The sequence below is a fragment of the Myodes glareolus genome, chromosome 10 (genome assembly GCF_982192425.1).
Source record: "Myodes glareolus chromosome 10, mMyoGla1.1, whole genome shotgun sequence".
Classification (NCBI taxonomy): Eukaryota; Metazoa; Chordata; class Mammalia; order Rodentia; family Cricetidae; genus Myodes; species Myodes glareolus.
The window spans coordinates 2,519,589-2,542,517 of record NC_142035.1 but is presented as its reverse complement, the minus strand read 5'-3'; positions in this window follow the sequence as shown (position 1 = coordinate 2,542,517).

Here is a 22,929-nt window from a genome sequence, read left to right as displayed (position 1 = left end):
CTGCTTTCTTCTATAACTCAGTACCATCATCCCAGGGATGGCACCATTCACCATGGAAGGGGCCCTCCCGCATACAAACACTAGTTTAGAGAATGCCCTCCAGGCTTGCCTACAGCCCCATCTTATAGAAGCATTTTCTTAACTGAGGTTCCCTCCCACTAATAGCTCTAGCTTGTGTCAAGTTGACATAAAACTGGCCAGCACACCAGCATGTGACCTTTGAGCCACAATCAAACCACAGCAACAGGGTTCACACACAAATACCCACTTTATGCCAGACTTTCAGTATCTGCTTCCAGCTGGACAGTGCCCCAGCGACTGAGAAGCATTGCCTCAGTAGAGCAGACACTGTAGACCAGTAGATTTCACCATGGTTTCCATCAGAACCACCTAGAACAGTTTCTAAAGTGTGAGGCTCAGACCCTTTCTCAGTATTTTGTGCAGCTGAACTTTCTGTTTGTCCAAACACTCAACAACGGATGTCATGTAAACAAATTGGGAGTCTCTGGTAGGGAAAGTTCAATTTTCTAAAAATTAGCTCTTTTGCCTTTGAGTGAAAAAAAAAAAACACCTCAATTTCTGCAAATAACATACTATATTGCCAAACCAGAGGAAAAAATAATAAGACTGTAAAGTCAGAAGTGTTTTGACTTTTGGTAATTTATACGGTTTAAAGAACTAGCCCATTTGTCAGAGATGAATGATGTATTAATCGCCAGCCGGCTTGAGCTCCTGCGAAGACTAGCAGCTTGGTTCTAGTCATGTTCTTAGTGTGTACATTGTAACACGAGGGGGCCGACTTGTTGGGGTTTCCGTCCCGCCCAGTACCCCACAGCCAGCATGCCCCAAAGTAAATCAACCACACAGAGATCTCTGTAAGATTATAAACTGATTGGCCCATTAGGTCAGGCTACTTATTAGCTCTTATAACTTATGTTACCCCATTATCCTTATCTACGTTAGCCACACGGGCTCAGTACCTTTCTCAGTGTGACAGCTTACATGTTGCCTCTTCGGTGGTCTGCGCAGGAGTGGCAAAGGAACCCCTGCTTCCCAGAATTCTCCTGTTCTCATTGCATCACCTCTACTTCCTGTCTGGTTTTCCCGCCTATACTGCCTGCCTGGCCAATCAGCGTTTTATTAAAATATGATTGACAGAATACAGACAATTCTCCTGCATCAGTACTGACATGGTGTTTCAGCTTAAGATAAAAGTAACATGAAGTTCACATGTAACAGAACATGGGAAAGGAGGGAAGACAGAACAGAGAGAAGAAGATGTGGAAGAGAATTAGGCTGCAGGTCCTCTCTCTACCCGACATCATAGTCTGTGCTTCACCTTCTCTGTGTTGATGTGTGCGCAGGCTCAAGTGCACCAACGGCGTGCATACTGCCCTCAAGCACTCCAGGAAGGGGCACCCTTCCAGGCCAAGAAGACTTCTGTCTTCCATGGACTTGGGATTTTTGTCTATTTGTTTTTAAAGTCAACCATCAGTTATAGGTGATGCGAGGAGAAAAGTCACTACAGCAGGAAGAAGAAATGTGTCCCTAAAATGCCCATGTCCTAGTCCTTGAGTCCTGTACGCTTGTCACCTTACAGTCACAGTTCTCGACCTGTGGGTAGGGACCCTTTCATAGAAACCATCTATCAGATATCCTGAGTACTGGAAGGGTACATAATGATTCATAACAGCATCAAAATTACAGTTATGATGTAGCCACAAAAATAATTGTGTGGCTGAGGTCAGCACATGAGGAACTGTCTTGAAGGACTGCAGCACTGGGAAGGCTGAGAACCACCATCTGACGAGGAGAGATGGACTTTGCAGGTGCGGCTGCCTCAGGTACCGGCGGTGAGATGGAAGACTGTCTTGAGTTGTCATGGACCTGGGACTTCATGCATGCTAAGCAAGCATTCTACCGGCTAAGTGCCACACCATCCATAAATGATCAATTTTGCAGTCACATGACTTGGAGAGTCACTGTAGCCAGGGCTTCAGGCTGATGATGCAAGTGGGATCTGACTTACTTCTCATTACTTTTCCTGTGTAGAAATGCAGAGTTGGCATATGGTTCTTTCCACATGTACAGGTGTGTATTTACACACGACTGCGTAAGCAGATGTGGTTGAAGGCTCAATGTCCCCAGTCCAATGAAGAGAGGTCAGTATTGTTATCAATAATAAAATTTGAGACCGGCAGAAGCCAGACGTCCACATTCCAGAGGTTGGAGGAGAACAACTTCTCACATGATCTCTTAATTTCAAAAGCATGCCTTTTGCCATGTTTGCAAATACAACCCGCTGCTTGGAGACAGTGTATATCTCTTCTTCCTTGACCGCTCTGCCCCCTGCTAGACTTGTTCCCTAGTTAATACAGGGCGAGTGTCATCTAGGCACACATGGGACCTCAGAAAGGGAGGTTTTGTAATCGATTAAAAACCTCGACCTGAATTTGCATTTGACTTTTCCTTATGTTTAATTAAGTCTAATTAAACAATGCTGACATCTTCCTGGCACCTGTGGTGCAATTACGTTAAATATTTAATGCTTGTGAAGGATTAGGCTGCGCTCCTAATCTATAGCTGCAATCTGTTTCCTCTCTGGAGTGCTTTTAATATAGTTCTGTCTTCATAGGATGAGTTACGTTTCAGAGGAAATTGTTAGGGACTCGGTCCCTGGACAAGCAGATCTATGCTCAAGGACTGGAGGGTTGAGATGCCTGCCATTCCAGAGTTGTTCATATTTGGGTTACTGCCCAGATGTGTGTTCCCAGGGAGAACAGCAAGGCCAGCGACATCAAGGGCCATCAGGAACATTTACAAGTTCGTACAACTTGACATACTGTGGTGACTTGGATGAGAAATGTCCCTCGTGCTCATAGGCAAGTGAACACTTGGTCCCCAGTCGGCAGTCCTGTTAGGGAGGGTTAGGTGGTGCCATCTTGCTGGAGGAAATATGTCACTGAGGGTGGGCTTTGAGATTCGAAACCTTACGTCACTTAAACATCACTCTCTCTCTCTGCATCATGTTCTTGGCTGAGATGTGAACTCTCCGCTTTGTCTCCTGTACCCACGCCTACCTGAAGCGAGATCCCACAAAAGTCTGTTTAGTAATTTATTAAGTGGTGCAATGGAAAAAATAGGCTCACAAACACAGAACGAGGTAGACACTGCTACCCATCCAGCTGCCGCTGTCCCGTCATTCTGCCCGAGGGTGAAGAGGACCAACCGCAAGCTGCCTCTCTGCCCCCTGCTCCTGCTTCGACAACCCAAGGGAGAGCACGTGACCCTACTCCTCCGGTTTATCTGGTCATGTCTCCAGAGAAAACCATGCCCATGGCAAGTCACCACAAAAGTCATTGGCCAAGGGAACCAAGCTCCCACAACACCTACCGCCTGCTGCCATGCTTGCTACCGTGATGGACCCTTACCCTTCTGGATCGATCAGCCCCAACAAGCTCTTGGTTCTCTAAGTGGCTCTAGGCCATGGCGTTCTACCACAGCGACAGAAAGGGAACTAAGACACTCAGAAATAGCTAGAACGTCTTTGCAGCTCTCTGGCCATTTTCCCCAGGGGACTGTCGACTACATAATAACAGCACTATTTAGCAACAACAACGATAATAATGACACAAAAATAAATTTAGAAATGTATCTGTTAGGTGTCTACTCCTCCCCCATCTACCCATCCGTGCTGCTGCAGGGAAGCCAGGCCAGGTAACAGAGTTGAGTACCGGGTTTAAGACACTCATTCCAAAATCAGGCCATGGTTGAGGATGTTGGCAGCATGCCCTGCCCTTCTCCTCCTGTGGAGGACAGTATGAGGCTCGTTTGCTCTTTCGGGCAGGAAAGCCTTCTTACAAAAGAGATCCCAAGTGTTGTTCACACGGTAACAACTGGCACAGGACCCTGGGAGCCCAAAACTTGGCTTTGCTTCTCTCACAACATCTAAGCGAATTCAGTAACAAAAGATGTGTTCAGGTGGCAGCTTTCCCAGCTAGATACTGTCATAATTTCCCAGTTTAGATTTATTTGTTTTCTGTGTATGAGTGTTGCCTGAATGCATACATGTGCACCATGTGCACACAGTGCCAAGGTCATCAGAAGAGGACCTCAAATCCCCTGAAACAGGGCTATGAGCGGCCATGTGGGTGTTGGGAACTAACCTTAGGTCCTCTGTAACAGTGGCCCGTGCTCTAACCACTGAGCATTCTCTAAATACCCAGCTCCTAGGCCTGCCTTCCTTAGTAGAGTCTGACCAATGTTTCCTGCCCAGAAATCAGACACAACACCCAGGCATCCCTTTTGTGAGGTTATTACGTGGAATTTTAAAAACATAAATGATCACACTGAACAAATGCTTGGGCACTGAAGACCTTATCTTCTGTCTTCTTATTTGGGGTCAGAAATCAAAATGAATTCCATTCCTTCAGGTTAAGCTCCAACTCCCTTGAAAAAGACCCAAGATCAACCAGGAAAAAGGATAATTGTAGCTGCTTCAGGGACCATCTAGGGCTGGAAGACAAGACAGGCTTTGGTAGATGGTCAGGCACATACGAGGGTAGGATGCAGGCTTCATCCAGAACCTGGGGGTCATCACCTGGAGAGAGGATGAAGCACACAGGCTGGGGATCTGCACGGGGAGCCCAGTTCTTCTCCACAAGCAAATGTTGGAAGAATGCACCCCCAACTGAAAGTCAGCTGAGCCTAGCAGGCCAGCCATGAGAACCAAGAACCAGCAGGCAGCTGCTCCTCCCACCTGTGGAGGAGGCCGAATGTGCAGCCGCAGGATCTGAGCCTGGTTTTCCAAAGTAACTTTCCACTTATGTAAAATTAATAGGGAGTTCATTACGAAATCCGTGTGGCTCCTTATTAAACACTTCCTGTCACTGGAAACAGAAGGTGGAGGCTCCTTAAGCTGGGGTTTTGTTGCCCTCTAGTGAGAGAGGTCAGCATTATGTATGCAAAATTATTTTTGCCACTGCATAATTAATGCTAGGTGAGGGAGGGTGGGGGGAGAGAATCAAGCCCCGGCTGGCTAGGGAGTGTGTGTGCACTCTCAAGCATGAGTTTCTCCCTGTCCTAGCCCATCCCCCAACCTGACGTAGGTAACATATGGAACCCACTGTTTCTCTCCTGTCACTTTTGTTTCTTGGCAGGGAAGTTTAGTTTTATATGGCTATCAACAGGCAAAGATCCAAGCATAAGGAATAAATCAACAGAGCTGATCTGAGGCATGGAGCCTTAATGCATAAGTATATATTTAATGTGTCTGCCGAAAGAATGTCTAATTACCCTGTCATTGAACAAAGCACATGTTCAGTGGTGATAAATCACGCTATCCTTTACTTCTGCACAACGTATCGAGAGTTCGCAAAGCCACAGAGGGCTCTCTGCTCTACCTACCCCCAGCAGGACTAGTGGCACCCAGACCAGAGCAGGAGCAGGGAGCAGAGAGAGCTGGGGACGACTCAACAATCATCAATCAACAATCATCCTCTTCAGGGAGGGCTGCATCTGCAATATTCTTTGCTGTCAGCAGGTTCTCAGAATCTGTCATCTGCTATCCTGATCTGGCCATGCAAAGAGGCCTCACTCCAGCACAAAAAGAGATGCCAAGGTTCTTTCCAGAATAAAAGGGGGGGATCCCCAACACAATGACTCTCATTCTCTCAGGTTCGAGCTCGGGCTGAGGACATCATTCCAAAATTTAGGCAAAGCTGTCTCTCCGCCTCCAAGAGGTGACAAGACTCAGTTACCAGCAGGGATTTTGTCCCAGGAAATGTAACAGTTCAAATGCAATCGCAGACAGTGGGTCAATGCAAACCATCATGTCCCTCTGGGGACTAATTTGGGAAGGTAACAGGAATGTGGTCCAGCCTGTCGTGGGCAGGTACAAGGGTGGCCTAGAGGCCAGCACTGCAGAGGCCACTCTGGGTATGACACCGGTGTGTACCGAGTGTACTGGATGTGTGCCTCTGCTGCAGTCATCCAACCTGACCATTACAACAGACACACAGTCTCCGACTCATGCGTGCCTCCGTTCTCCTCCATCTCCCGGGCTCTTGTCTCAAGGCCCTTTACACCTCCTCCCATAGACACTGAAGCCCAAGGCCAGACTGGACATTCTCATCACGTGCTGCAGAGTGGGAGCTGTTTCTGCCCTGTAACTGTGCAGGACTCTGTCCTGTCCTTTGACAGGAAGAACAAACACGAGTGTGCTCTGCCATGGGTCTGTCCTTTCCTAAGAGCGCACTCAGAACAGCAGTCTGCTTCCTTGTGGGCGACTGTATTTCTTATTTCTTTGATTATGTTTGAAATAGCGTTTTTTTTTTCTATTTACTGACACAGAAGAAAAGGCTTGACTGTGATGCCTCCGTCGTGTGTAAAATATATAGCCAGGAACATCAGCCCGTTTATTTGCTTTACTGGATTGAGATCTATAGATGGAAGAGCAAATGAAAAATAAAGATAAAAATCTATTTCTGATACCAGATTGGCTCTAAAATGTCAAAGTTTTCTTTATTACTTTAGTAACTATATATCCTTATTTATCTTTCTTGGTTTGTTTTCAAAGGCTCGCGGACTGGCTGGATGCTGTTTTCAGGTGTATTTGGGACTCTGTTTGCTGTCACCAGTCTTTTATTGATATCCTTGAGAAAACTGTATTCTAGGTCTTCGTCATCTTGACATCAGAACACCTACGACTACCAGTGTGGAGCCCTCAGACGATGAGGCCCTCACAAGGCCAGATCCATGAACATTGCTTCATAGAAGGAGTAAGGTCATCAGACCCTTGGCTGAGATTCAAACCCCTCCCTCCTCCTTCACGTGTTCGTGGAAGGTACTGGAGTCTATAAAGCTGGAAGGCCAACTGGGGCTCCAATTACAGTAAGGCTACTTTTGTGAGTTGTCACCTACCCAGGGTGAACTTTCAGGTGACGAATCTGCCGGAGTCACTCACACTCCTGAATGTAACCCCAATAAACTGAGTGGTTTGACAGTCTAGATCTAGGTGGAATCATCTCTTTATTCTGTTTCTTTAAAAAATAATCTGGGGTATATACAAATAGATTCCCCAGGAAAAATATCACAAAAATCTCCAAAGGCAGCTGAGAAAGTCAAGACCAGCACGGGCCAGTCCTTTGAAGTCATGCAGCTGATCTAGCACCCCTGGCATGCTGACCCAGCACGCTTCAATAATGAGTGAGGACTTTCCAGGCACTCTGATCATTACAGCACCAAGCCATTGATTGACACACTAAATGCCAAGATTCTGCAGGGCCACTTAGAGCCTCAGGTAGGACAGCTCTGCAGACACTGGGAAGTTGAAACCCTAGGCTGAGGCACCTCTGCTCCCAGAACAAAGTGTGTCTGCTCAGTGTGGCTCTTCACAGGCGGCTGCTGCCCTGGTAGCATGTGCGGTGGGGAAGCTGAAGGACAGGATGTGCTGTCTCCTGGCTTGAATAAGGACTGGATCATCTAAGAGATGCTTAGAGTCAGTGCCTCTTCTCCTCTGAACCCTTGTCTCCAACAGTCTGGCTTCAGGGGAGAGAAGGGGACTGTTGGGAAGACCTGTATCAAGATCTTCATCTGCAAGGTTAATGTTCAGTCAGGCCAGCGCGTGGAAAACTCGAGCCCCTGGGGGATCTCACAGGCTGGACTAGGATCTGTCCTTTGACGAGTCCCCTGTTAATCAATCTTGTTTCTCAACTCGATGGGATTTACAGACACACAGAGGTGTGTGTCAGCGAGGAAGACCTGAGGAGGGAAGGTGTGTTTCTGAGTGTGGGCAGCACCATCCTGTGGGCTGGGGGCTTGGGCTGGATGAAGAACAGCAGCAAGCTGAGACGTCTTTAGTCCTCTCTCCTTCCTGACTGTGATATGACCACACAGCCCTGCCCCTTGTCTTCCCCATCTCAGATCATGAGTAAATCTTTCCCTAAGTCGCCTTTGTCTGGTATGATGTCACAGCAGTAAGAACTACAGGGACTGGAAGTCCCCAGCACTGACATGCCTTCACGGCATCTTTCAGAATCCTGTCTGAGACTGCCCACAGTTGACAGCCTTTGCAGTATTGAAACATCCCATGACACTTCAAGATGGGTAAATTCATCTAGAGAAGTGATGGAGATAAAAATGCAGGGGCTGTGGCCTGCTAAGTCTTCTAAAGGGCTTACAGCAGGACCAGAAGCTGCCTGACCTCCATTCAAGGCCTCTTCCGTGGAACCCGTCACCAGGAAGCTTCCCAGCAGCCAGAAGAGACCATGAGTCAGCATCTTGCCACATCCACCTCAGTTGTCCCTGAAACACCACTCTTCCCGTGTGCTCCTCCTCCTCAGATCTCCCACCTGAATCTCACTTGACAAATACTTACGCAAATCTCTTCTGACAGACACAGCGCTCTGCCCTGAGTGAGGGCCACAAGGCTAAGACCCACTGAACTGTGCCTCTCAAGGTCCAGTGCAGGAGCAGAGAACCTGGGAAGGCTGGGTGAGGGGAGGTTTAGAAGTAAGGACAGTGAGTGGCTGAAGAAGCCCTGTGGACTTCCTTTCCAAGCAACAAATTAGGACAGGATTGTCACTGTCCCTGGAGCTAGAGAAGTCTAGCTGCCACACCTCAGAGAGAGGAGGCTTCAGGCTTCAAGTGAGTGCTGAATTCTAGAAATTCAACCTAAGTCTCTGGGCATCCAGGAGAAGCACTTTACCTGCTGATCATCTCCCAAGAACCTGCTCTCCTTCTGCAAAGATTTATTTATTTTGCTTATACAAGTGGTTTTTGCCTGCATGTATGTATGTGTAGATGTATTTCTGGCTGCCACAGAGGTCGAAAGAGGGTGTTGAATGCCCTGGAACTGGAGTTATGGATGGTCGTGAGCCAACTGGGAACCAAGGTCCTCTACAAGAGCAACAAGTGCTCTTAATCACAGCGCCATCTCTCCAGCCCCTCCCAAGCCCCTTTAAGCATTGATTCCTTTTTTTTTTTTTTTTTTTTTTTTGCATTGTCTGTCCAGCCATATCCAGAAAGGCTTAGCAATGGGCTGTGACTGTATGGAGCCTGTGCTTCCTCTGCATGAACACTGAGTGACTCTGGGTCTTGGCGGCCAGTGGCTTCCTGGAAGATAGAAGATTACATGAGCAAGGGACACGGATCCTGGCCCAGTTTGTTTGTGTCCTTGTTTGTGTGCTTGCTTTGTTTTGTTTTTCAGTCTTTGTTTGTATACATGGTGCATCCTCCCTGTCACCCTACCAAACCCAATGCGTAAAGTGGTTGCTGAGGGAGGCTGAGTGCTCGCCCTTGAAAGACAAAAGATGAGTGGGGGAGGGGGGACACTGGTGAATCCTAACATCTACTAACGGTGTGACAGTCACATTCATGACTTGGAGCAAATCATGCTTGAACATTTGGAGGGTCTGACCTTCAACCTTGCCAAGCCAATCATTTGCCCAAAAGCCACTCATTCCAGAATCCCAAGTCTCTGACGCACTGTCAGACACACAGGTCCCCTCTCACCTCCGCCAGCAAAGGGAACCGAGGCTCCCAGCTTTCCTCAGGAGAAGCAAGCCTGTGGACTGGTGTTCTCAGCAACTTGTGCATAAAGCCCACAATAAGACAGAGATTTTAGCCCAGAATAATCACAATAAACCACACTTGGCATTTTTCACTCATGAAGTTGTAGGCAGGAGAATATATTTACATTTTCTGTGCCATAAATCAAAGGCAAGATAGCATTGTCCCTAATTTATCTTGCAGACTGCTTGGATGGTATCTTGCCAGTGCAAATACTTTTAATATTTCTTAAACAACGGAAGATAAACGGGTCATGAATGCTGAATGTGGCAGTTCTTTTCGTGCCCCAGAACTTTATTTCAAGGGACAGGTTTTCTTTTCCCTTCAGTTTCTAAGGAAAATAATATTCAAATTATGTCAAGCAAGCACTAACCATCAACATCAAAATACTGGCTCTGCTCAAGCCTGCCTTTAGGACAGGCAACACCAGCCACCGTGATCGTGAGTAGCCGGGTGCACAGAGCCCATGAATTATAAATCAAAATTGTGTGTTGTTTTTCCTGGATATGCACAGAACAGGATACTAGGGGCCTAAGGGAAAATGAGCTTTCAGAACGATTCCGTCCATCACATTGTTGAATCAGCAAAAACTGCCTGCTTCCCAGCACCCCCCTCTATCTGTCTGCAGTGACGCCCTCACAGAACACAGCCAGCAAGACTGGCCAAACATAGCCTAAAAATCACTTTAACTGCAGAAAATTGTCACTGTTTGGGGTTCAGGTTATTCGGACTTTGTATCCATGCAGCAGGGGTTAGACTTGAAGGAAATCTCTACAGTCTTCATGAGGAGACTCTGAGTTAGCAGACAAAACCCACTACAAATATAATTACTGAGAAAACAGGTATCCTGCTGAACAGTGCATGCTGTTTCTAAGCAGGTTAGGGACATTCATTTTTCTACAAATTCCTATTATATGCTAATTACCAACCATATTAACCTGTGTTTAAGTTTTATTATGGAATAATATGGCTTCTTATAATTAAAAATCTTAAGCCGAAGGGTCTAAATGAGAAGTGAGGTGGTTTTCTCGGTCGGCGTTTTTCTGTGGGTGGAGGCAGTTTGCCAGCGCCTACCTGCCCTCACCAAGTGCAGCCCAGCTGGGCTTCTCAGTGGTGAACTCTTGTGGGGGCAGCCTGGAAGAAGCAGAGGCTCTTTCAAATCCTCAGGGAACTTCTGCTGGCACTCACGAATGGCTCATGCCCCTTTGTGGAGTTTGGTGCCTATAGCCAGACCACCATTTCCTGAAAAGAGTGGGCGTGGCAGTATTTGGAGTTTTTCTAACCTCTGAGAATATATGCTGTCCCTTGTTCTAAAAGCCTTTCAGGTGAAGCAAAGAAGCTGCTTGAGGGGGTGGGACACCCACACTCAGAAGTGCTCAAGACATCCCAAGGGCTTCTTGTAGGATGCAATGGTTTTAACAGGAAATAACAGGAACTGAAGGGAAGGAGACCTAGAGGTTTATCAGGGGCCTTTTCTTCACAGATGTTTATGAGACACATCTATATGGTGGTCTTAACAAGCCTTAGCCTGAAGGGTGAGGATCTCAGCTCCAGCAAAGTTACAAGGCCGAGCTTGGGGTAGAAGCATCACGCATCACCTTGCAGGGTCTCACACAAACAAACCCTTGCAGGGTCTCTCACACAGACTCGCAGGGTCTCTCACACAGACATTTGCAGGGTCTCTCACACAGACATTTGCAGTGTCTCTCACACGGACATTTGCAGGGTCTCTCACACGGACTCGCAGGGTTTTTCACACAGACTCGCAGGGTCTCTCACACAGACACTTGCAGGTTTCCTGAACAAGGATGTAAATACAGTGCGCAGTGGAAATCAGTCAGGGAGTAGTTCATGGCCTTACCGGCCTTACCGGTCATGGCCATGACTCTCATGTCATGCTCTAACATGCAGTCTCACCTGGTACAGGAGTGGAATCTCCACAAGGCCTTTGTGGGATTCTCTCCTATAGAGCTCGGCTCTTCGGGGGAACAAGGTCGCAGCTGAGTCCAAGGCCTGTAGGCTGTGTTGGAAGCTGGAGACCTGTGATGACAGAGACCTGGTTCAGAGGCCAGAAGAATCACCACATGAAGAAGCAATATCGGGCAGGAGTGATGCTCTCTTGTTCCCTAGAGGGTCAGGCTTTGTGTCTGAAGCCATCTGTTGAAAAGACCTTTCCATTTAAATCTCAATCTTACTCAGAAACTTCCCCTCCTAGACACACACAGAACACTGTCTGACCAAGTGTCCAGGACACATTGTGGTCCAGTCAAGGTGACATGTGGATCTCAAAGATGTTCTGTTCCCTGTCTTCCTTGGTTGAGATTCATAAAAATTTATCCTTTAGTCTAGGTGTTGTAGCTCATGTTTGCAATTCCAGTCCAGGAGAGGCTAAGGCAGAAAGATTACCATGAGTTCAAGGCCAGCCTGGGCTGCATAGCAAAACCCAGCTCTATAAACAATAAGAAAACAGACAGAAAGAACCCATAAGTAACCACATTCCAACAAACTAAATATCTAAAGCATGACTATTGTTCTCAGATGTCACCAAACATGGCATGGCTTGGTCTTACCCTCCTGGGTCCACCTATCTCCTCCCTCCTCTCCCCATCATGTGTGAGAACCACTGGCCCTATCTGCCTCCAACTCACAATAAGCAAACAGCCCTAAGGGACTGTTCAGCCCACAGCTAAACCAAACTCTCACAGTAAGCCCTTGGTTCTAAGGGTTATGGGTGTAGCAGGGTCATTGAGGACAGTGTTGGGCTGCCTGCTCTAGGTCACAGCCCCCGAGGACAATGTCAGGTAGCTGTGCTAGGGTGGTCTGGTGTATGGGGCTGAAACCGTTTTCCATTTCCAGAATACTCTTTGCAGGTCCAGGAGCATGTCTCTGAAGCAGAAGCCAATGTTGTCACCTGATGCCACGCTCAATTGCCACTACTTAAATAACTCACACAGCCTATTTCCAGCTCCAAGTCATTCCTGGCCACTGTTCAGATTGAGGAAAAGTAGAAAAGATCAGAACCTGACGCTGTCCCAAATACTATTTCTCATGTCCTGCTGACGGATAATGAGACCTTTGCCCCTTGCTTCTATCTGAGTACTCCAGTGTGTCCTTCTCTGTGTGTCCCCAAATGTACATAGACAGGGAACACACCTGTGGACCCTCTCCAACATGACCAAGAATCCCCCGACTCAGGGTCCACAGGATGCAGTAGGGAGCTGGGTGCAATGAATTCTCCAGGTTCTTAGTCAGAAACTCCAACAGCCAAAGACATAGCTCCATTGGTTTTTACTGCCAGCTAGCCTGGGCAACAGTATCACCACCTCAGCCTGAATCTGAGGCCAGGGCTTTACTGCAGATGTCTGTCCCAGGCACAAAACGACAGAGTGACATTGTTGTGCTCATGTTAGAAAAGGCAGTGACACCCGCGGCCATCCTTCAGCCGCACAGGCCTGTCCAGTGCTCCGCTTGCCATCTGCTGGGCTTCTTCCTAATGAGTGCTGGCCACTGGCCACCTTACTCTGCAGCCTTCCTAGACACTGGTCTGGGCTCTCTCTCTCTCTCTCTCTCTCTCTCTCTCTCTCTCTCTCTCTCTCTCTCTCTCTCTCACACACACACACACACACACACACACACACACTCACACACATATTTCTCTTATCCACACACATCTCAAGGCATGTGTGCACAGGCTTATGAGCCAAGCCCCATGGAGGTTTTAGCTCAGTGCTCTGCCCCCTGCTAGAACTCTGAAACTCTGAGGCTTGTCACTCCCGTCAGGCGTTTGATGAGAAGCGCTGAAGTTTAGCAAGCAGCCAGCCTCCGCTCAAGCTCTCCTGGATGTGGGTTTCTTAGGATAACTCCCAAGGAAACCAGGTTACCTAGAGTTCCAAGGGGTAACCTCGAGGCTGCATCTCAGAGTCACAGCTGCAGGGAGTGCTAGGCCCTTGCCCAGATGACGCCCCAGGAACCACCCAGGATGGGCTACCCCACTCGTGCCACTATGCCAAATGCCAGCAAATCCTTTCCATATGTCTGGTCCAAGCACACCATCCTGGAAGGGCCCAGATGGTTTGTAGCAAACCTGACTGTGTACTCCCTGGACCAACTGGGTTAGGAGAAACAAGATTCCACATTTCTGACACAGTCATTGTCCCTGTGGTGAGGACAAACACGGCATAGCCTCCTTTAAGAAGGAACATGACTTGCCCCTCCGGTTCTCTGATTGACATCTGCTGTAGTATTCAGGGAGGAAACGCACCGCTCCTCTTCCACAAAATGAAGGTTTTGGTGGATATGCATCCTCCCTGAACCAGGCCAAGCAGGTGCTCCGGCATCGGAGTTATGACGCTCCTGAGACCAGGATGGAATCGGCAGTTCCTGCAGCTGATCTCAGCTCTCCAGCAATGTCCCCAGAGCCTGAGGAGCAGAGAGCACACCTGCAATTGCGAGCACACAGCATCATTTTGCTTAAAAATAATGTGTTGAGTTGTAAAGGAAGAGAAGCAGGAGGGAGGTAGTGGAGAGGATCCCTGGCCCTCTGCCACGAGTCCTGGAAAATAGAAGCCCTGAGGGTCTGTGTCTCCACCCTCCTTCCCAGCTGCTTGGCTGAGAAATGAGGAAATTGGAGGAAGAAATGGGGAAGGATGATTGCTTCCATTAATAGCACAATGAACTTAGCCTCCTCATTGACAAAAGAAGCCCATGTGTGAGGGGGTCACCTAGCTAGACTCAGAGACGCACCAAGTCTCTAGACATGGGGAATCAGCGCTTTGGGGGTCTCCACAACCAAAATTGGGGCTGTTTCCTGAGGCTCCACAGCATTGTTCCATGATGGCCTGCTCCTTTTGCACCCCTGCAATCCTCTCCAGCAACCAATCAATCAATCAATTAATCTGCCCGTCACATCAAGCCAATCCTTACCTATCTACCAGGTTACACTGGGTTTTGGGTCTCGATAATAAACTTTAGGATGTAGAACCACCTGGAATACAGGTCTGAGGACATGCCTGTGGGGCATATCTTGATCACATTAGCGGAAGTGGGAAGATCTGCCCACTATGGGTGGTGCCGTTCCCTGGCTGGGACCACCCACTGTGTAAGTGGAGACAGAGGACTGAGCTGCAGTGTGGGTCACTCTCCACTTCCTGACCTCAGGTGCACGGGACAGGCTGCTTCAGACTCCCGTCACCTTGACTTCCCGCCATGGTGGGCTGCACTCTTGAACTGTGAACCAGAATAGACCCTCCGTTTGTACGTAGCTTTTGTCAAAGTGTCTCATCACAGCAACAGGAAAAGCAGCTAAGACAGGCCAGTTTGCGAAGGGCCAAGGGACGCCCCAAGTCCTTGTTGCCTGCCGATAGAGACCCCCGATTTCCTCTATCCTGTCTTCCAAAGGAGCTCAAGCCACCGCAGGCTTCTTCACAGCCAGGAGCAGACGCAACAAAACTCACACGCAGGCCCCATTCTGGTAACTGAGGATCAGTCCAGAGCAGAAGGCAGAGCCAGCTGCCTGCCTGTTACAGACTCTCACACTGCAGGGCTTCAGGTGGAACCATGACCGTGCACATCTTCAAGTGGAGCATAGAGGTCTGCGAATGGCAAGCGGCACGCAGGCTGAGCCCCGGCCACTCTCAGAAGCGAAGGAGCCATTAGAGCAGCCGGAGCACCGGCAAGATGAAGACAGAACACTCTAATATTGCTTCATGGGCTCTCAAGGACAATATTGAAGACAATTCTCTCTGGGATAAATCAGCTGCACAGAACACCACGATACCAGGTGAAAATACATCTGCCACAGAAAGCTAAACGGCATGCAAGCCCCTTATTGTCCAAAAAGCCCATCTCTTTAGCAAAGCCAACTGCGGCGGCTGCGATCGCAGAGGGTTTGCCTGCTCCCGTGGCATTAGGAGGACGCGTCCTGCTCCTGGAGCATGGAAATAATTGGCCCCGGTGGAAAGTGAAGTCGTACCCCAGAGTGCAGAGAACAACATTTCTCTGCTGCCATTGTAAAGTGTCGTGTTGTGTGCATGTGTGTCTGCTGTGTGGATGCCCATGCACTGGATGTGTGTAGTAGCCACGAAAGTCAGAAGAAGGCATCCCACCTGGAATTACAGACAGCTATGGTCCCCACGTGGGTCCTGGGGATAGGAGTCAGGTTCTCTGCAGAAGCAGCAAGTTCTCTCACCCATGGAGCCAACTCTCCGCACAGACAAGAACAGAGGATGGGTGATTTACTGGAATCCTGCTCCCCTGGTTTCAACTTTGTTTAGATGCTGGCCAGGCAGAGGGATCTTTCTGAACGACTGGGGTATGGGGTTCACCTGGTCTGCAGCGGGCAGGTCCTTTTCTCCTGGGGAGGAAGTGTCCCTCCCAGGCATCCAGTCCTCTTCTTGGTCTGTCTTGAAGTCTAGCCTCTCAGTAAGCCAAGTTCTTTTCTGGGCTTGAAACCCAGACCTGTCCCATGTCCCACTTCAGACTCTCAGCTAAGAGTATGACTCCCAGGGAAACCTGTGCCTCTAGGAATATTGCAGACACCCCTTCTGGTCACCTTGTTTAAATCCTGCTCCCCTCAGTATAGCAGGGTCCCCTCTCCCCAGAGGAGGGTATCTGTACCCACTGGAAGGCCAGGGAGCTGAGGATGGGTGCTGTGCATCGGGTTTGGGCAGAGGACTCTGAGCACCGCCTGTGTAGTTTTCCTGGGCTGGAGTCCTCTGAAAGGAAGGAAAAGCAGCAGCAAATGCCCAAGTGGCCTGGCCTCTTCAGATCACCTCAGCTCGACCCATTTCAGGTCTCCCCTCCAGGACTGTGCCCTGCTTCTCCCTCGTGACTACACAATGATGATGGTGTCTCTTTCTCACCTGTGTTAAGTCTTAGCAGGAGACCCATGGAGAGGCACCGCAGACAGTGGCTAACTCTACTGTGCAAACTTTCAACTCTCTCTTTCTTGTAGCCAACGAATAAAAAAGGATGTTTAGAAATCTAAACATCCCCATTGCAGATCGCTAAACTGGCTGTTTCCCAGGGGAGGGCAGGAAGCCCCACAGCTCCCTTCTCCAGGGAGTCATCCGCAGTCTGCTCAGAGGCTCCTGGCCCAGCGCATCCCATGAATTCAGCTCCTCATCTTCCTCACACGCTGTGTAGAAGACGTTGTTCTTTCCCTAAAGGCCATGGGGTAAATGCTGGCCCAGGCCCGGGAAGACCATGAATTTAGCTTCTGTTTGGATTTCTGGTTTTTTTATTGTAAGACACTCCCCATGAGCTGCAGTAAATACAGCTACTATAGGTGGCCAAAAGGAAAAGCACTCCCACGAACCGCACCACCATCCTCATATATATAAATCATGCACGTGTGGGCTTCCATACATGCACTATTGAGTATAAGTGTGCACACAGGGAAACATGCATTCATGTAAAATGCACACACACACTCAAACATGCCACCACAGACTGGCACACATGCTTATGAGTCTATACATATATACACATGAGTACAGAGAAAGAGCTGTGTGTGCATACTGTGTGCCCACACATGTAGATTTACATGCAGATGTATGCATATGTATATAGGTATGCATCATACAAGTGTGTATGTACAAATCTGTACAAAACAGATGTAAGTGCACACAGGCATGAACATATGTACACACGTACATACAAATGTACCCATGCGGGCACATACACATAAACATATACAGAGATGTATGCATGTATCACTAGCATTCAGGTAGATATACATAAGCACACACGACAATAATGTATTCACATGAGATATATACACATGAACACTGGCATGCAAATATACACATGTGTCTATGCATAGGCATGTACATGCAGAGTTGTGCACACATAGGGATACATACACACATGCAGATATACACACAGACACACACACAGAGGCATATTCAAACATAGGCAGGTACACACATCTGTGCATATATACATAAAATGCTTCCATGTAACCACATACACACAGAGAAACACATTCATGCACGCACATACAGACATGCATTCCAAACAAACACCTGCAAGCAGAAGGGGGCATACAGAGAGAGAAAGCTTCATTTAGTTCTTTTTCCACTTGTGGGTGGTTTGACTAGAGACTGGTGGCCAGAGGCTCCATGTATCCTGAACACAAAAACAGCCCTCCGACTGTGTCACAACATGCCAGAGAAGCAGAAAGGGAGACAAACCTAGGCCAGGGACCAGGCATGAGCGTTGGCCTCTCTTGACAATGCCCGACTCTGGGACACTGCCACCGCCCTTAAGGATGTTGGAGTCCTGTAACCTAATAACAGTCACTAGGTCCCACTTCCTCAGCATTCCATCACACCGATGCCACGCTGAGACAAAGGACATTCAGCACATGGGCCTGAGAGATCAAAACGGCACCCAACCCCCTGCAGAACTGTTGACAAGAGGGGCAGACAGAACACGCCAGCCTCCAGCTTAGTCTCTGCCTCGGCGCAGCCACTGCGACATTCTCAAAAGAAAAAAATAACCCCCTAGGAAAATGTGACGCTGAGACCTGACATAGGGAAGTGGGGTGCTCTCTTCCCAGAGGTGGAAGCCTTCTGAGGAAGGGGACACAGAACGGGAACGTATCAGGTCTCTGACTCGCTAAGTGCTCCAAACCTGCATTCCACAGCTGGACCCAGGACTAGTCCCAACAGAACACGAATTGTCACAATTTGCCTAATGCTTTGACAGGACACTGAGCCAGGAAATCTTGATACCCGGGCTTCCAAAAGTCAAGATCCCAGCCCTGGGGGGCTTACTCAGACTGCACCTTAGCGTTCTTGCTGGAGATGGATTGCTCCTGAGAGGCAGCTGCAGTTTTAGGGAAAGTACTAAATCATAGCTCCTTACGTCTCACCTTGTTGAATTTATGAGCAGGATGTAGCATGCCTTGCCTCTGAAATAGACAATTATAAATACAGAAAGGCGATCAGCTTTGGAGTTCTCAAAAGCTAGATGTGTCTCCCTCCTCTTAAAAGAATAAATTATGCCAATTAGGGCTAGAAGGCTAAAGAATGGGGTTTGAGAAGCTTAAACAGGAAATCAAGCCTTTCAAATGGGCATTTATTGATTCATCGATTCCTGCATATTTGTGTGTGGATGTGTGTACATACTCTGTGCACCATCAGCCGTATTCCTCCCCCTTCCCCCCCCCCGCTGATGTTTTCAGTCATGCCTGTCACTGGCCCTACAATTCACCAATGCTAGCTATAGTGAGCCCCAGGCATCCTCCTGTGTCCAGCTTCCCAATGCCAGGATTAGCCAGTTTTCACATGGATGCAGGAAATGTGAACCCCGATCCTCTCGTTTGTGAGACAAACACATGACTGACTGATAGCCCCGAAGAGTGGGAATGGCAAAAGCGACTGGACCAAACCAAAGCTAGCTTGAGTTGTTTTCTCCCAAGCCACAGGGCCCAGATCTCATGCAAGTTTGATACATTCTGCAGAATGAGTGTCATCGTCAGCCCTGTGTGCCTTACAATCACTCATTCCATATAATTAGCTCTCTCCAAGACCCTGAAAGTTACGTGAGCAACATTGTATCACACCATGGGGACAGGCTGTGTGCGGACTGGGCACCAGTGGTCTGAGGTTTTGGCCACATTCCTGTGTCATGCAGGGGACAGAAGGAGCCCATTTCTGTAGCTCCACAGAGTGTGCAGGCTGTATGACTTGCTAGGATTGAAGAGCAAGAGGCAAAAATACATAACCAAGTGTGATTTAACAGAACTGACATGCCATTTATTCAACTTTTCTTTAGAACCCCATGTTTTCGAGCACCGACCTCATTAAAAAGTCTGTGAGCAGGATGAGGTCTGGGTCCCGTATATATTAATAAAATCATCGATTTTCATGGAGCCGACTCCTCGCTGGCATCGGGAAACCCAGGAACGCTATGTGCAAACATCGCTCATGTCAATCTGCAGTGTACTGCTGTTAATATCTAATTCCGAGAGCACAGCTTCCATAGGTAAAAATGAATTGCCGGAAGACACTGCACTCCTGGTCCACATTTCTATTTCAAACACATGTCTTCACAGATAGTTTATCCAAATACTGTCCGAGATTCCTCTATATTCCATATAGAACGGCTGTTTGTATGTTTAGGGGTATATGTGGCTAGATTAATTTTTTAATGACAATCCAATTCGCATGGATTTAAAATGAGGTCATATTGGGTGCCTGGATGAAATAGCTTCCACTAAAGACTTAGCAAGGCTGGAGGGTGCAGTCTGAAAGCCCCCAGGCCTGAGCTCCTGCTGACATTTGCAGTGGACCCTCTCCAGCAGCAGCAGCCCTGGCAGCAGTGCTGAAAGCTCACTGGGCTGGGATGTTAATAAGAACCATTCCAGGAATTAAGGCAGAGAAATCAAGGACTTGAGAGGGAGAAACCAATTGTTCACTGGAAGTTTTGAGTGAATGGTAGGTCAAGTAATATTAGCATCAAGTACAGAGCACAGCCCCAACAAGTAAATGAAAAATGGGTGCATGCTGAATGCATTTGCTTCAAAGGGCACCACGTCCAATCTAGTGAATAAAGTTCTGGGTGTGGATGCAGCCCTCTGTGTGTGTGAAGACCAGAAGAGCAGACAGGGAGGAGTCGGGGGAGGAGAAGAGACAAGCAACGGCCATCCAGTCAGATCAGACTTCCAGTAACGATGTAGGCTCAGCAATGCGTCACAAGATAGGATGCCACCCTCATTCCAGAAGCAGTCCCAAAAGTCATCTAAGATTGTACAAATATAAAACCCAATGCATCCACAGCGGGTGCTCTGTGTAACTGACCCACTGAGGAGGAGGTGGGGGGAACAGCCTCAGAATGACTGCAGACAGTGGGGAGAAGGTGTGGTTTGACAAGGACCTTTGGTGACTCTGTAAATGGGAATGGTTGATTTCTGTCAGCTTGACTGGATCTGGAATCACCTGGGAGACTCACCTCCTGGGTGTACCTGCCAGGGAACTTCTAGCCTGGGTTAACTGAGGTGGGAGGAGCCACCCTGAGTCTGAGCAGCGGCATCTTCTGTGCTGGAGTCCCAGGATGAACGGAAAGGAGACAGTGAGCTGAGTACCAGCGTTCCTCTCTCGCTGCTTCCTGTGTTGCAATACGGCCGGCTAACTCTTGCCACCGTGACACCCCCACAGTGATGGGCTGCACCTTCAGACTGTGACCCAGAACAAACTCTTCCTTCCTTGAGGTGCTTTGGTGAGGAATGTTTTATATAGCATAGAGAGCACTACCTAATACAAACCAAACTCAATGAAAAGATTCTTGGTTTTCATTGAAAATTAAGATCTAAGGGCCCCGTGGCCACCTTCCTACAAGCAGAGCTTCGTCTGCTCTGCCTACAATGAGTGAGAGAGAAAGGAATCCATTGCTCGTTCTGGACACTGTCATGTTTTCTTTCCTCACCGACTCATCGTGTCTGACCCTGAGACACTCGACCGTGGAGCCTTTGGAGGAGACAACAGAGTTGACACCAGCCATTTTCCCTAACAGGCTGAGTGGACATCATTGGAGCTTGGCTGGAGGGCTGGAAAGTGCGAGCGGCCTTGGCTCTGATCCGTTTGTGCACGTCGGTGGCCTTCTTTCTGTCTCATTGTAAAGACTGTGTCGCGGTTGTAAGAGCCGCCGTGCTCCAAGCTGTAAGGGAGAAAATCAATTTCTCTTCTGCAGGGCTCACAATGCACCTGGAATTTTACCTGAACCAAGTAAACAAAATTGTCACCTAACTTGAATGGGGAAAGAGGTGTTAGAAAAACTCTTTATCGCTCTACTTCTGAGGCTCCTATTATTATTGAAGTCTGGCTGGGTTTTTCAAGGGATGGGTTATTAGGGGGCAGCTTTAAGATGAAACCATTCTTCAGAGATTATAATAGAAACATTTTAAAATTTAAATCAGTGGTGGAAGATTGAAGTCATGCAGTCGAGAAGCTGTGATTTTTTTCTGTCATTTTTTTCTATGAAATATCCAGCCCCTTCTGGCACTTGCCTTGAAGTCCTGCTGTCCAAACATAGGCTGGTAAAGCTGTTGAAAAGTGAGCCAGTGACCTTGAGTGTCCAAGGTCGTGGTAATCATCTATGTTTTTCTCCGGATGGAGAGCCCATGGCACCACCTCAGCAGTGCTCCCAGGAGAACATGGCAATGACAGCTAGAAGGTATGTCTAGCCCCTTGGTAGGAGGGAATCCAAGTCAGTCAGCCTAGACTCTTGTCTATTGCACAAGTAGACCGAACCCCAACTCCAATCCTGAGCTCTAACCCCAACCCCACCCCTAACCTAATCTTAATCCTAACCCTAACCTTCTGTGGTCATCTAAATGTTTGAAGGAGTGATCTTCAGCCTTGAGTCTAGACCTCACCCCAAAAAGACCTTCAGAAAGCACAAATGTTTACATTATGATTCATAAAAGTAGCAAAATATAGTCATGAAGTAGCATGACTTATTAATTAATGAAAATAACTTTATGGTTGGGGTCAGCACAACCTGAGGAATTGCATTAAAGGGTAGCAGCATTAGGAAGGTTGAGAACCACTGATCTAAGGTAGCCCTGACAGAACCCAGAAAACATCCTGGGTACCATGTCTCACGTTATTGATATGTAATTGATTTGGCATGCCTTCAGGATGTGCTGTTCTGCACATTCAGGGCATGTTGACTGTGACCCAAGTGTGCCACTCCGGTGCCTGGCACATGACAGGAGGCGGCCTGCTGGCACTCTGGGTTGTAAAAACAACAGAGACTGTGAGGGTGTCAGATCCAACTACGCCTAGGGGTTGACTACACAAGTTTTTCAACCCTAAGCTTTATAAAATTAAAATTACAATACCTGTTTTGAAAGAATTCCACAAGGAACTGAAAAGTGAAACTGGAAACAAGCATTGTGATTGTCGGGTTATTTAGTACAAGTGGCTGGCTTTCCCAGGATCCATCTCAGAAATCCACCGATTGTGGCCAAACGGATGGGACAGTAGTAAGAATAGAGCAGTAGCAGGAGACCATCAGCCAAGGATTTAGGAAAAGGGGAGAATGCAAAGGATTTACCATTTCCCGTCCACCCAGGGAACAGATCCTACAAAGGAAGAATGGCAGACTGCGCCATCAAGAGACAGCTTGGTGCGCAGGCCCTAGCATGAGTTGCCAAAGGACATGTTTCATACTGTTCTCTAGACCTTCGTTATCGTCCCATAATCTTGTCTGCTGTTGGGCAGTGACTTTACAAACCTGAGAGTCCTAATATAAATGCATATTATAAAGGGGATTTATTAGATTGGCTTACACAGTGGGGCTGAGTAGTCCCGCAATGGCAGTCTGCACCGTTATGAGGCCAAGAACTCCGTA